Source organism: Stomoxys calcitrans, chromosome 5 (genome assembly GCF_963082655.1).
Source record: "Stomoxys calcitrans chromosome 5, idStoCalc2.1, whole genome shotgun sequence".
NCBI classification, from domain to species: Eukaryota; Metazoa; Arthropoda; class Insecta; order Diptera; family Muscidae; genus Stomoxys; species Stomoxys calcitrans.
Window position 1 is genome coordinate 80,750,927 of NC_081556.1, and position 12,806 is coordinate 80,763,732.

Sequence of the window (12,806 nt, forward strand, 5' to 3'; positions counted from 1 at the left end):
ATCTTGTTAGGATGAAAATCTGACTGACTCAGAAACGGGGCTAAAACAACAGTGGTGGAAATTCTGAATGCTAACTATTCTCCAGTTTCTTCAATTGAATTTATAAAGTACTACCATATCCTTCTATACATAGACTTCTATACGGATGGTTCCAAACTGGACTATCTGGGTGGACTTTGGTTACCGGACCACCTTTAAATCCTTGGAGAACGTTTTTCTGAACACAAAAACCGTCCTCGACTGTTGCATATATCTCAACGAAATGGCTGAACAGTTCAAAATTCACCTGTTCTGGGCCACAGACATATCCCAGGCACTTGTAAATCGGACGAGCTTGCTAGACTAGGAACTGCAAATTTCCAAATTTTGCCCATGAACATTCCACTAAGGAACAGGGGAAAACTTCTCACACATCAACGAGCGCAGTCCGATTCAAGTTTTAAATCAATGATAAGGGGCCTCCTATTTATGGCCGAGTCCGTACGGCGTGCCGCAGTGTGACACCTCTTTGTAGAGAAGTTTTACAAGGCATAGTACCTCACAAATGTTGCCAGCATTAGGAGGGGAAAACCACCGCTAAAAATTTTTCTGATGGTCTCGCCAGGATTCGAAACCAGGCGTTCAGTGTCAAAGGCGGACATGCTAACCTCTGCGCTACGGTGGCCTTCAGAGAGACTAGAAACTATCTTACAAATTCCAATTAAACTGGAATCTATCTGTGTGCCTCTAGCGACATGTAAGCTAAGTTTTCAAGACCAGGCCCGAAGGACAAATAATGAGGCCAAAACTATGTAGCCTAAGACTTAAAGAGGTCTACCGCTTTGCTTTCACTGTCTAGAACAGATGTCTCAGTTATTGCGTCCGTCATGACAGGTCACTGTGTGATCGGAAACATGCAGACAGACTAAAGGTTGCCAGTAACGATTTTTGCAGAAGCTGTGAGGACATCGAAGAAAGACATTCAATTTCCTGTCCATCAAAACACCCATGTATTTTTCGCTTTCTGTAAATGGAACATTGTTTAAAATTTCCCTGTTCTGGTTGCCGGGCCACAGAGATACCCCAAGGAATTGTAAAGCGGACGAGTTTGCGAGACCAGGAACTACTCTACACATTTCAAGGATACTGGAATCTGTGGGTATGCCTCTAGCGACATATAAGCTAAGTTTTCAGGACCGGGCCCGAAGCACAACGAATAGATGGTCACAAAGAGGGTGCTGTAAGCGTTCCAAAACTATGTGGCCTAAGACTTGAAGAGGTCTACCGCTTTGCTATCACTGTCTAGAACAGACGTCTCAGTCATTGTATCCGTCATGACAGGTCACTGTCTAATCGGAAACATGCTGACAGACTGAAGGTTGCCAGTAACGACTTTTGCAGAAGCTGTGAGAACATTGAAGAAGAAGAGACTATAGAACACCTTCTGTGTGTGTGTGTGTGCCGCACTGGCGGTCAGAAGGAGTTGCACTTTAGGTTCCCATTTCTTTGGGAATTTATCATAGTTTGCGGATGTGAACGAACATTCGCAAGTTGTTGGGCTTTATAAAGCGATCTGGATGGTTCAACGGTAGCAATTAGAAGGTATTTTTCTTCTTCTGTTCCTGTGGTATCACAATGGATAAAAACGTCTAAGTGAGTCTGATGGCAGACTTATACTTAAACCTAACCTTACCTTTCGCCACGATTCGAACCCTGGCGCTCAGCGTCATAGGCGGACATGCTGCTACCATGGCCCTAACACGTATTGTCCAACATAAGACATATACGACTTAGAATTTAATGTTGTTTTCTATTTGTTGCCAAACATTATTTCCCCACAAAATCACTTTATGCCCATACTGACAAAACTTAATGCAGCTTTAAAGTAACTTTATTTGACTGTTCTTTAAAGTAAATCCGTCAAATAAACCTAATTTAAGGCTGCAATAAGTATGGGCATTAATCTTTAAACAAATGCAACAGTTTTCTTTAAGAAGTTCTGTATTATTTCTAAGCCCCTAATAAATCCCTTTCAAGTGGTAACTTTTTTCACGTTTGCTTAATGCTAATCCTTCCAAGATTTGGCACAAAACGTTTAATTCTCGAGAATTAAGAACTGCCACAAAATGTAATGAAACAGAAGAGAAAAAAAATGAGATTTGGTTTCATTATATCTGTTGATCCTTAATTTATTGCGTTTCCATTGCTGTTTGTGTTATTTTTCTTTATTTGCATACAGGGTATCAACAGAAAACAAATCCTCAAGAGATTTAAGCATAAAATGAAACAAAAAAAAAACGACAACAACAATAAAAAATAAAAATAATAAGACTAACGATAATGGGTGTATGGCATGCACACATGCTTGCCGCTTGTGTGCAAGGATGGCTAATTAACCTAATTTATTTATTTACTCCATTCGTTATAATCCGATAAAATATTCAAATCCTTAACTTTGGCTCACACTTGCTCTCTCTCTCTCTCTCTCGCTCGCTCGGTCCCCTCCAGTAAGTGTGCATGTGTTGATCTGTGTGTTCTCACAAAGCAGCAGCAACAGCCATGCTTTGTAGATAACATTTCAGTTATTGGGCCTCATTTAAATAGACTTTTTTTGTTTATTAATGCATGAAAATGTTTTCGTAATCTCAATTTTGAAAAAGTTTTCATGAAATATCAAATCTGTGCTACACAAACACTTGCATGTGTATATGAAGTACTCCACGATAAATTCTTAAACACCAAAGGTGAGTTCACTTGGAGGCCAATTTGGCCCATTGTGTTATCCCAGAGAGAGAAAAGGAAGAGAAGGAAGATGTGAGACCTCGGACTAGAGGTTACACACGAATAAAAGAAAGACAGGAGGAGTGTAGAACTCGAGCGGGGGGTGAATATACGGAAACGCCCGTCCCCACACAAGCACGGATCTACCTATTCCGGAGCTTGTGGCATCCCCCGTCGAAACCATCCTGATCCCTCAACAAACCTCAGGAGACATACCAGATTTACGTTCGCAAGTTCAACCAGATCACAGAAGAAACGGCTCCCCAGAAAGTAGAGCCTACACCTCTGCAGACCTGAACAGCAACACAGCAAGTGCTCAATAGTCTCCTTCTTATCCTCATCAAGGCAACTCCTACAAAAGGTATGTTCGCAAGTTCTCCCAGATTACAGAAGAAACGGCTCCTCAGAAAGGAGAGCCTACGTCTCTGCAGACCCGAACAGGAACACAGCAAGTGCTCAATAGTCACCTCCTCATACTCATCGAGGAAACTCCTACAGAAGTCATCGTGCGGTACTCCCATGCGCGCCACCTAGCGGCCTATGGCACAGTGACCAGTTATGAACCCTGTCAAGGTACTCATCGCCTTCTTATCGAACGCCAGAAACACCCTCGTCCTCCTCTGGTCGATGACTGCCATAGCCCTTCCGCTGTCCGGCAACCATCCACCGAGTCCCACCTCGCCACCGACGCCGCCCTGGCTACTGTGTTCAATAGCTCGACAAATGGCACGTAGGCAAGACCTATGACTAGTCCGCCCGGCGCAGACGAGCCCCTCCTGGCGCACTCGTCCGCCCTCTCATTTTCTAGAATCCCCTCATGCCCAGGAACCCATGCCAGCGTCACATCGTGGGCCCGGAGCCTATCCAGGGATTCCAAATAATCCGCCACGCATCTCGACCTCATCATCCTCGACCCTAAGACCTTGAGCACCGCCATAGTGTTCATATAAATTCTGAGTTTCGAGGGCAGTAAGTCCCTTACCAGAATTTCTCTTGCGGCCACCACGTTGGCACAGACCTCTGCCTTAAAGACCGTACACACGTCCGGCAGTCTCAGAGACATACTGATATTGAATGTATCAGAGTAGACCACCAATCCAGTCCCTGTAAATGGAGGTCTCATCTTCCTCATGTACACCATTCGTCCCTCTCAGGATATCGAATCGCGAATGCCCTCACTCCAGTCGGCACTGGTGCCAGGCAGTCGGAGATCCTCCTCAGTCTACCCTCCGTATCCATAACACCCAGAATCAAACTGTGGCCGCAACCATCCTCCTCCGAGCTCCCTCAGCCTAAGCGCGACCCCTGCGGCGCAGTTCCAAATAAAGGCCCCCTTCTCAATACCATTAGGCGTGCAAGCTTCAAAGGTCGTACATTGGTAGTTCATCGGTTTATGGAAGTTACTGCTAAAACGCGCTGACGACATATACCAAGTTCGACAGCAGCTGCTAGTGAAGCATCTTGGGAGGAATCGTCTACACCGCAAGTGTTCAGTATCCTGAAGAAAAGTATATTCAATGCATTGTCAACTGGACCTGTATGCGTAAGGAAACTCATTATGACAAGATCGAACGAATCTCGTTAGGACGAAAACCTGACTGACTCAGAAACGAGGCTAAAAAAACAGTGGTGGATTCTGAATACCAGTTTCTACAATTTAATTTAAAATCCTTTTGGTGGCATAAGGATCTGAGGTTATTCTTATCCAGAAACCATGGGTGTGTAGAATGGTTCGCAGACTAAAAATTCCTGCATTTTACGAGGGTTGCCTATTATATTTCGGGATTGGACAACCCTTGTGTTGCAATCTGTCAACTGACAGCTCTATCGTAAAGGTTAAAATTTTTGGATCCCACACAATTTGTCGATCCCTTGATGCCCCAAAAATACGAAGCAACTGCATTTTTGAGCACTCAAAACATCGAGTCATCCGCCGTATAGTCCCGGCCTGGCACCGAATGACTTCTTTTTATTGCCGTACGTAAAAAGTAAAATGAGAAGTCAACATTTGTCGACACCTAAAGAAGCGGTTGTTGTTTTCAGAATGCATGTTTTGAAGATACCTCAATCAGAGTGACAAAAGTGCTTCGACAATTGGTTCAAGAGCATGCAAAAATGTATAGATCCTAATGGAGAATATTTATTTTTCGATGATTAATATTTGTTTTTGTGTTTTCTAATCCGGAAATATGAAAGGAAAACCTCGTATAAGACTTCTCGGGACATGAATGAAATATGGCTCTTCCCAGCCTCTATTTAGATATAACTATTGATATGGTAGGCTACCGTAGCGCAGAGGTTAGCATGTCAGCTTATGCTCTGAACGCCTGGGTTCGAGTCCTGCCGAGACCATCAGAAAAAATTTTCAGCAGTGGTTTTTCCTACTAATGCTGGCAACATTTGTGAGGTAATATGCCATGTAAAAATTCTCTCCAAAGAGGTGTCGCACTGCGGCACGCCGTTCGGACTCGGCTATAAAAAGGAGGCCCCTTATCATTGAGCTTAAAACTTAAATCGGACTGCACTCATTGATATGTGAGAAGTTTGCCCCTGTTCCTTAGTGGAATGTTTATGGGCAAAATTTGCATTTGCATTTTGCATTCATATGGTAGTGGAGTTATAATAAAATAGGGTGAAAAATACATCAATGGTGGTGGGTATCCAAGACGCTTTTTCTAGTTCTTCTTCCGTCGCTAAGCACAGTCCGAGTTTACGGCGTGTACTACGAACGCACATGTAACACAGTGAAATACTAAAACAGTCGGTAGGACGGCGAAAATTCTATGGAGTAATCCGGACCGTGAGAAGACGAGGCTATTACTGAAAGGAAGTAAAAAAGAAGTCAGTCTAGCTTTCGGTATCATTACAGGACACAAGCAGGCTTACTTCTACAAAATCGGTGCGGCAAGAGATACCATGTGTAGGGGGTGTGTCGAAGATGATGAGACGTTGCAGCATTACAATACCAGACATGAACCAACTTAAGGACGTGGTATTAAAAACATTTAAGGATTTTCCTTTTCAAGGTTACTTTGTAGTTTTTAGAGTGCCCATCAACCCTATTACTGGTTTAGGTGTATGTCCAAAGTAGCATGGTCGGAACTAATACCCGCACCTTCTTTTGAACCCAACTTAACCTAACCTAATTGACTGACAACGAAGTTTATCACCAAAATTCTATTTCCTTTCATCATCTTATCAATCGGATCTATTTCATCGCAGCAACCTCAAACATTACCTTCTACTTTACCTCTGCCAATAAGTAGATCCAATGACATGTGCATTGATACAGAACCACAAAAAGCCTATGTCCCTACTGAACCACTTTGAAAGTTAAAAACAAGCATTTTCATAGAAGACTTACTACATATTTGTAAAAATTTAACACTTCCGAGTTATTATACCCATGGTGGTGGCATAGGATAGGGGGTATATTCATTTAGTCATTTCGTTTGCAACACATCGAAATATCAATCAAATATACCCTACAAAGTAAATATATTTCTGATCATCGTAAAATTCTAAGACTATTTAACGATGTCCCTGTGTTTATATGCCTATCCGTCCGTCTGTTGTAATCACTCTGCAGCCTTCAAAAATTGAGATATGAGCTGAGTCTTTTTGATGCGCTCTGGTTAGGTTCTTGAACGGGTCAAATCGGACCATATTTGGATATAGCTGCCATATAGACCGTTCTGCCGGTCAAGGTTCTAGTGCCCATAAATGCTTTGTTTTTTATCCAACTTCGCTGACATTTTATACAGTGAGTAATTTTAGACCTCCAAACATCCGCCCCAAATATGGTTCAGATCGGACTATATTTAGATATGGCTGCTATATAGACCCATCTGCCGATAAAGCGTCTGAAACCCATAAAAGCTTCATTTATTACCTGATTTCGCTGAAATTAGGAACAGACAGTTTTTTCAAGCCTGCCGACATTCTACCCAAATATGGTTCAGATCGGAATATATTTAGATATAGCTGTCATATAGACTGATCTGCCGATAAAGGGTTGAAGCCCATAAAACTTGTTTTTTATCCGATTTATCCAATATTAGCCCCAAATATGGATCAGATCGGACTATATTTAGATATAGCTGTCATATAGACCGATCTGACTTTTAAAGATCTGAAACCCATATTTACCCATTTGTTACCTGATTTCGCAGAAATTTGAATCAATGTTCGTGCCGAATTTGTGTGCATAAGCTATCCAGTTTTCAGTGGATTGTGGCGAAAGTGGGTTTACATATATACCCTAGATGGTGGATAAACAAAGTTCCAGCTCTTACAGATCCAAAACCGATGCAGCAATCGGTGGATCCAAAACCGATGCAGCAATTTCGTTTCAGTGATAAATAAGGAGCTAGAAACAGAGATTTTAGCCACACTGGATGAATGTAGCTAAATTTTTACGGCTAAAGCTATGGCAATTTGTTAAATAACGTATAACAAGTAAGAGCGTGCCGATCTGTCGAGTTCTTTGCGCAGTATCTGTCTTTAGGCAAGCAAAGTATAATAAATAAGGACGGAGGAGCAGCTATATCAAGTTATAGTCCGATTCGAAGCTCAAGAAGCGAAATAGGGAGATCGGTTTATATGAGAGCTGTATCAAACTATTGATCAATTCTGACCATATTGCACAAGCATGTTGAAGGCCATGGGAGGAGCCGTTGTACAAAATTTGTGCCAAATCGGATGAGAATTGCGCTCTTTAGAGGTTTAAGAAGTCAAGACCCAAGATCGGTTTATATGGCAGCTATATCAGGTTATGGACCGATTAGGACCATACTTTGCACAGTTGTTGGAAGTGATATCAAAACACTATGTGCAAAATTTCAAATCGGTTGGGAATTGCGTCCTCTAGAGGCTCAAGAAGTCAAGACCCAAGATCGGTTTGAATGGCAGCTATATCAAAACATAGACCGATTTGGCCCATTTACAATCCCAACCGACCTACACTAATAAGAAGTATTTGTGCAAAATTTCAAGCGGCTATCTTTGCTTCTTCGAAAGTTAGCGTGCTTTCGATAGACGGACGGACGGACGGACAGACGGACGGACATGCCTAGTTCGACTTAAAATGTTACGACGATCAAGAATATATATACTTTAAGGGGTCTTAGACGCATATTTCGAGGTGTTACAAACAGAATGACGAAATTAGTATACCCCCATCCTGTGGTGGACGGTATAAAAACATATTCGTATCAATAATAAGAGATATTCTTATAAAATACCATACTAAGTTTAAAGTTGTGTGAATTCTTAGCCACGTTACGATCTTAGGAAATAGCTTAGCTAGTTATGGCCAAACTATAAAATATGCCTCCGTGAATAAATCTTAATCTATCTAAAGCCAAGAACGTCGACTGGATTGGATGCAACCATTATTACAAAATTATAAATCCTGAAAGCCTACCTTGCCCATATCCCCCAGAAAGTTCAAGATCATCTATACAAAAAAAATATCCAGCTAAAACCATAGCATACTTACATTTAACACACCGTCATAGTTTCAACAAACGCAGTGCAGAGGAATGTCCACAATGTAAAGCTGAAACCAAAAGCATTAAACATATAGTCTTCAATTGTAGATGTACTAAAGCAGCAACATTTTAATTTTTTGGAAAAAATTGTCTACCAAATAAACTTCGATATATTAATGCAGGGAATATTTATGCAGAAACAAGCTCTTCTGAATCTTGATTTCTTGACTCACTAAAGGACGCAATTCTCATCCAATTAGGCAAAAATTTTGCTTAAGGTGTTTTGTTATGACTTCCAACAACTTTGTTAAGTACGATTTAAATCGGTACATATCCTGACATAGCTGCCGTATAAACCGATTCGGGTGTTGAGTTCTTAAGCCTCTAGAGGGCACAAATCTTATCCGATTTGGCAGAAATTTTTAACAACGACTTCTTTCATGACCTTCAACAAAAGTGTCCAATATGGTCTGAATCGATCTATAGACTGATTCAGCTTCCATATAAACCGATCTCCTTATTTCGATCCATTGTGGTATCGGGGTATATAAGATTCGGCCCGGCCGAACTTGGCACGATCTTACTTGTTCCAAATAAATTAATAGCTTATTATCACTCCATCCTTATTTCTATCACATACATTTCAAAAAAATGTTTTATACTCCTTTTTCTTTAGTCCATTTTCATGTGGTTGCAGAAAAAAATGTAGCTTATTAAAGCAACATTTTGAAACTGTCCAATTTTGCACTGAATGTCCCATATTTCTGCATATCAAATTTTTGTTATGGCTTTTTCAAGTCATAAATCTTCGAAATAGAGAGCGAGAGCTTTACCTTTCATTACACAAAGTCATCATAAATCCATAAAACTTGTTAAATTTGCTCTATCACACAACGCTTTTGTTCGTCCAAGGCTTTTCAGTTTTCGCTATGGCTGTGGTAGTTTTGGCTACACTCAGCCAAAGGATGTAGCAATGATGATATGTTAGGTTAGAGGAAGAAATGAAAAATTATAAATAATGCTTCCCCCTTGGCAGGCAAGCCTGGCATAAGTCTCTAGCCTACTTTTTTCTTATTGATGTTCTTTCCTTCCTGTTAGGGCTGCCCTTGTCCCACACACACTTTTTTGCCTATTTTATATTTTCCTTAATTCTCTTGACATCCTTCTTCCCCACACAATCCTTGTGCTGTTCGTCTTTGCTCCTTGGGCTGTTTCTGCTATGGCCTGGCAATATTTCGAAACTTGCAAATACTGACTTAAATCGCGTGCTTAGAATTTTAAATGATATTGATTTCTTGTTCTGTTCCTGACAATTGTGAAGGAGTGGAGCTTCTGTGTTGCTGCCACCACTGAATTGGGGGAAAGCCAATTTCCAATGTAATTCAACTGCGTTTATATTTCTGCATGAGATTGTCTGTGTGTGTGTGTGTGCTTCTGCCTGTGGAGTGGCACATTGTCTGTAGCTACATGCAGACATTGTAGGGATTTGTTGTCTTATTTTCCCAAGGGCATTTTCTTAATTTCCTGGGATTTTTTTGGAATATTGTTTGTGGAAATATTTTCATGTAGATATTATAAACGATCTGTGTAATCCATATGCACCAATTGATACGCTTTAGTTAAACTATTGACACTCCCATGTGGCGTATAATGAATATGGCTATGAATTTGCAAAACGTATACGCCCAAGTGTGCAAAGTAAAAATTTATCACAAAGCGATATTTTAGCTGGGCAGATGAGTGAAAACGCATATGTAAATATTGAATGCGGGCAAAGTTGTACAGGGTAGCTGACTCAAAGTGTTACCACTTCAATGGGGCTAATATTTATTTGATTTAAAAAAAAAACTGTTAATGACTCAAGTTCCAAAATGTATCAAAGTGATCTAAACCTCAGAATTCATTCACTTTTGCTCGATAAAACCACATTTTGTCTTGACTATTGCTCTCAGTCGGTTATAAAACGAGTAGCAGGATGCAAGAAAACAATCTACCGATATTTTGTCAAATTGCCATACAATGGCTCTATCCAGCACAGTCTTTACCTTGATCTCTTAAATGGCAAAAATAGAAAAATCCATTGAATTGGTATCATGCAAAATGGTAAGCTTTACTGTGGACAAAATGGTGTGAGGAATATGATTTTTAGCCATTCTTGATTAATACGTGCTCCATGTGACGATGCCGAGTCTTGTTGGTTAGTCCATGGTCTGCGACAGAAATGTTTGTGTGCCCACGGCACCAAAGCAACTACAAAAATATTGTCCCAATAATAAGTCGCATTTACTTCCGGTTTGAAAAAAAAAATTTTTTTGAGCCCACACCATCACTTTAGATGTAAAATTATTTGTTAGGCTCAAATTTTCGTGCGTGCGCTCGGTTAAGTAAACACGATTATTTTGGGATTTTAAGACCTGCTCAATTGGGAAAAGTTTTTTCGTCAGAGAACACGATGCTGGAAATTCACAGTGTTTTTGCAAGCGCAGAAACTGAGAGAATGTGTTGCATACTTTAAAGGGATTTTTTCAGATCTTTACCCAATTGATTGCCACTACAGCGTGGATTTCGTTGTATCGACACTTCATTGTCCGAGCAATTTAAGGTGTTTCTGTAGGTTGTTTTGAACCACAACCATGACACTTGACAATGCTGCCAGTATCAGTATGACGATTTATGGTGGGATAACAAAATTTTTTTTTTACTTTAAGGGGAGATTTTCCAATCAAATACAATAAAAACACATTATATCGCTTGAACATCATTACGAATAACTTTCATTTTAATTAGAGTTGTTTTCTTTTCCAAGACGAGGAAACCGGGTCACTCCCTGCGAGGGATTCAGAGCGGCCCGTAGGGGAGAATGGCTGGAGCGTGATGGTGGGCGGAGTGGCGGGAGCGGGATTTAGATTGCAATCCATTCCGCACAGAATAGACAAAATTTTACTCCCTCTACGACAAAAACTGGGTCGCACCACTTTAGCTCCGACCCCGCTCCGGCCGCACTCCGAATCCCTTCTCCCGGCCAAGGGACTTTAGGCCGATCAGCCTGTCGTCTTGAAGACACTTGAGAGACTGTAGGATGCTTACATCAGCGATCTTCTTGACCCATCGGTGGTATGCGCCTACCAGCACGCCTACACCAAGGGTCGGTCAGTTGTTAGTGCCGTCTTCGATGTGATGGCTAACATAAAACCATGTTCCCTTCCATGTTAGCCATCACATCGAAGACGGCACTATCAACTTCACAGCCGACTTCACTTTGGAGGCCTCCTTAGATACAAAATGGGTTTTAAATAACATGGCGGTGGGGTCCATCCATTGTACTATGGTTGATATGGGGCCAGTTTTTTGAGGAATCAGATTGATGTAATTCTCAAGGGCAGAATTATTAATGCATCACTGACTGAGGATTCGGTGAAGAAGACTGTGATCGGGGGTACGCCACAGCGAGGGGGTTTATCCCTCTCTGGTGCCTCTTGGTTACCAATGGATTCTCAGGTCCTTCGATGAGAAAAGAGTGAGAGACAGTCACACATATCCTTCAGGGAGCACTGAGGGAGCTGTCGGAATAGGCGTGGGATACGCTCCAGGACAACAGAGCTGGTGGTGTTCACGAGAACGAGAAGATATGACAAGTTCGGGGGGGCGGTTCTTGATTGAATGGAGCTGACATTCTCTCCCGAGGCTCAATAGCTACTCGTTGTGCTTGACCAGAAATTGAACTGTAGAAGAAACTTTAAGTAGAGGGTCCAACAGGGGCTAAATGAGCTGTACTCATGTAGCAACTCTGTGGGCAGTAGTATGGGACTTACGACGAGTGCAGTCCACTTGATTTACACTGCTGTAGTTCGGCCGATCCTCACATAGGGGTGCCCCACCGCGCTCCCGAGAAGGTGTATATTCGCAGCATGTTGGAGAATATACAGGGAATTACGGTGGTGCTGATATCTGGAGAGAGGAAAAGTGCTCCGAGAGCAGCGCCGAGTGCGATACTTGAGCTGAAATCTTTGCACTTGTATGTAAAATGTACATCCTTAAAGACTGCCCTCAGACTAAGGGGCAAATGACTTGGCGCTCTTTGGATTTCGGGCAGTACTTTGTTCTTGGGAAGGCCTCTGGTGTGGGACGACTACGTGACATTGGCCACGCGACGGATTATGTGCGGCGCGTTTCTTTCATCGATGGCGACATGAAGTTTGTCTGCTCGGGGAGGAATCTTTGTTCTAGGGGGCGTTCCGCAAGGATGGGTACAAGCTGAATGGGGGCACTGGGACAGGGGTTTTTGTTGTATTCCTAGAATTTAAGGAGTCACATAGACTTCTGGATGGGCACAGTGTCTTTCAGGCATAGATTTTTATGATCCTCAGGGCCTTGGATGTGATCCTGACTCAGGAGCGGCGCTGAAAGCTCTGGCTGCGGGTCACGTGAGGTGGAGGCTTAACTGAAGATTCAAGGAACCTCACGGATGTTTGGGGGCTGCTGTCAGATTGCGCTAGGTTCCGGGTCATTAAGGTGTGTTGGTTAAAGAAGTGCTTGACGAGCTGGCCAGGTTTG

General features: G+C 42.0%; 1 protein-coding gene across 3 annotated transcripts in view; it reads right to left on the reverse strand.

The window, feature by feature from the left end:
- LOC106080696 (uncharacterized) overlaps positions 1-12,806 on the reverse strand; it is a 238,019-nt gene that overhangs the window by 123,863 nt on the left and 101,350 nt on the right. Inside the window, exon 3 of one of the 3 annotated variants that reach the window (XM_013242163.2) lies at positions 8,261-8,320. The exons of the other annotated variants lie outside the window; for them this stretch is intronic. The gene's annotated coding sequence lies outside the window, so the exon portion shown is untranslated. The remainder of the gene's footprint in view (positions 1-8,260; positions 8,321-12,806) is intronic. 3 annotated transcript variants of the gene reach the window in all.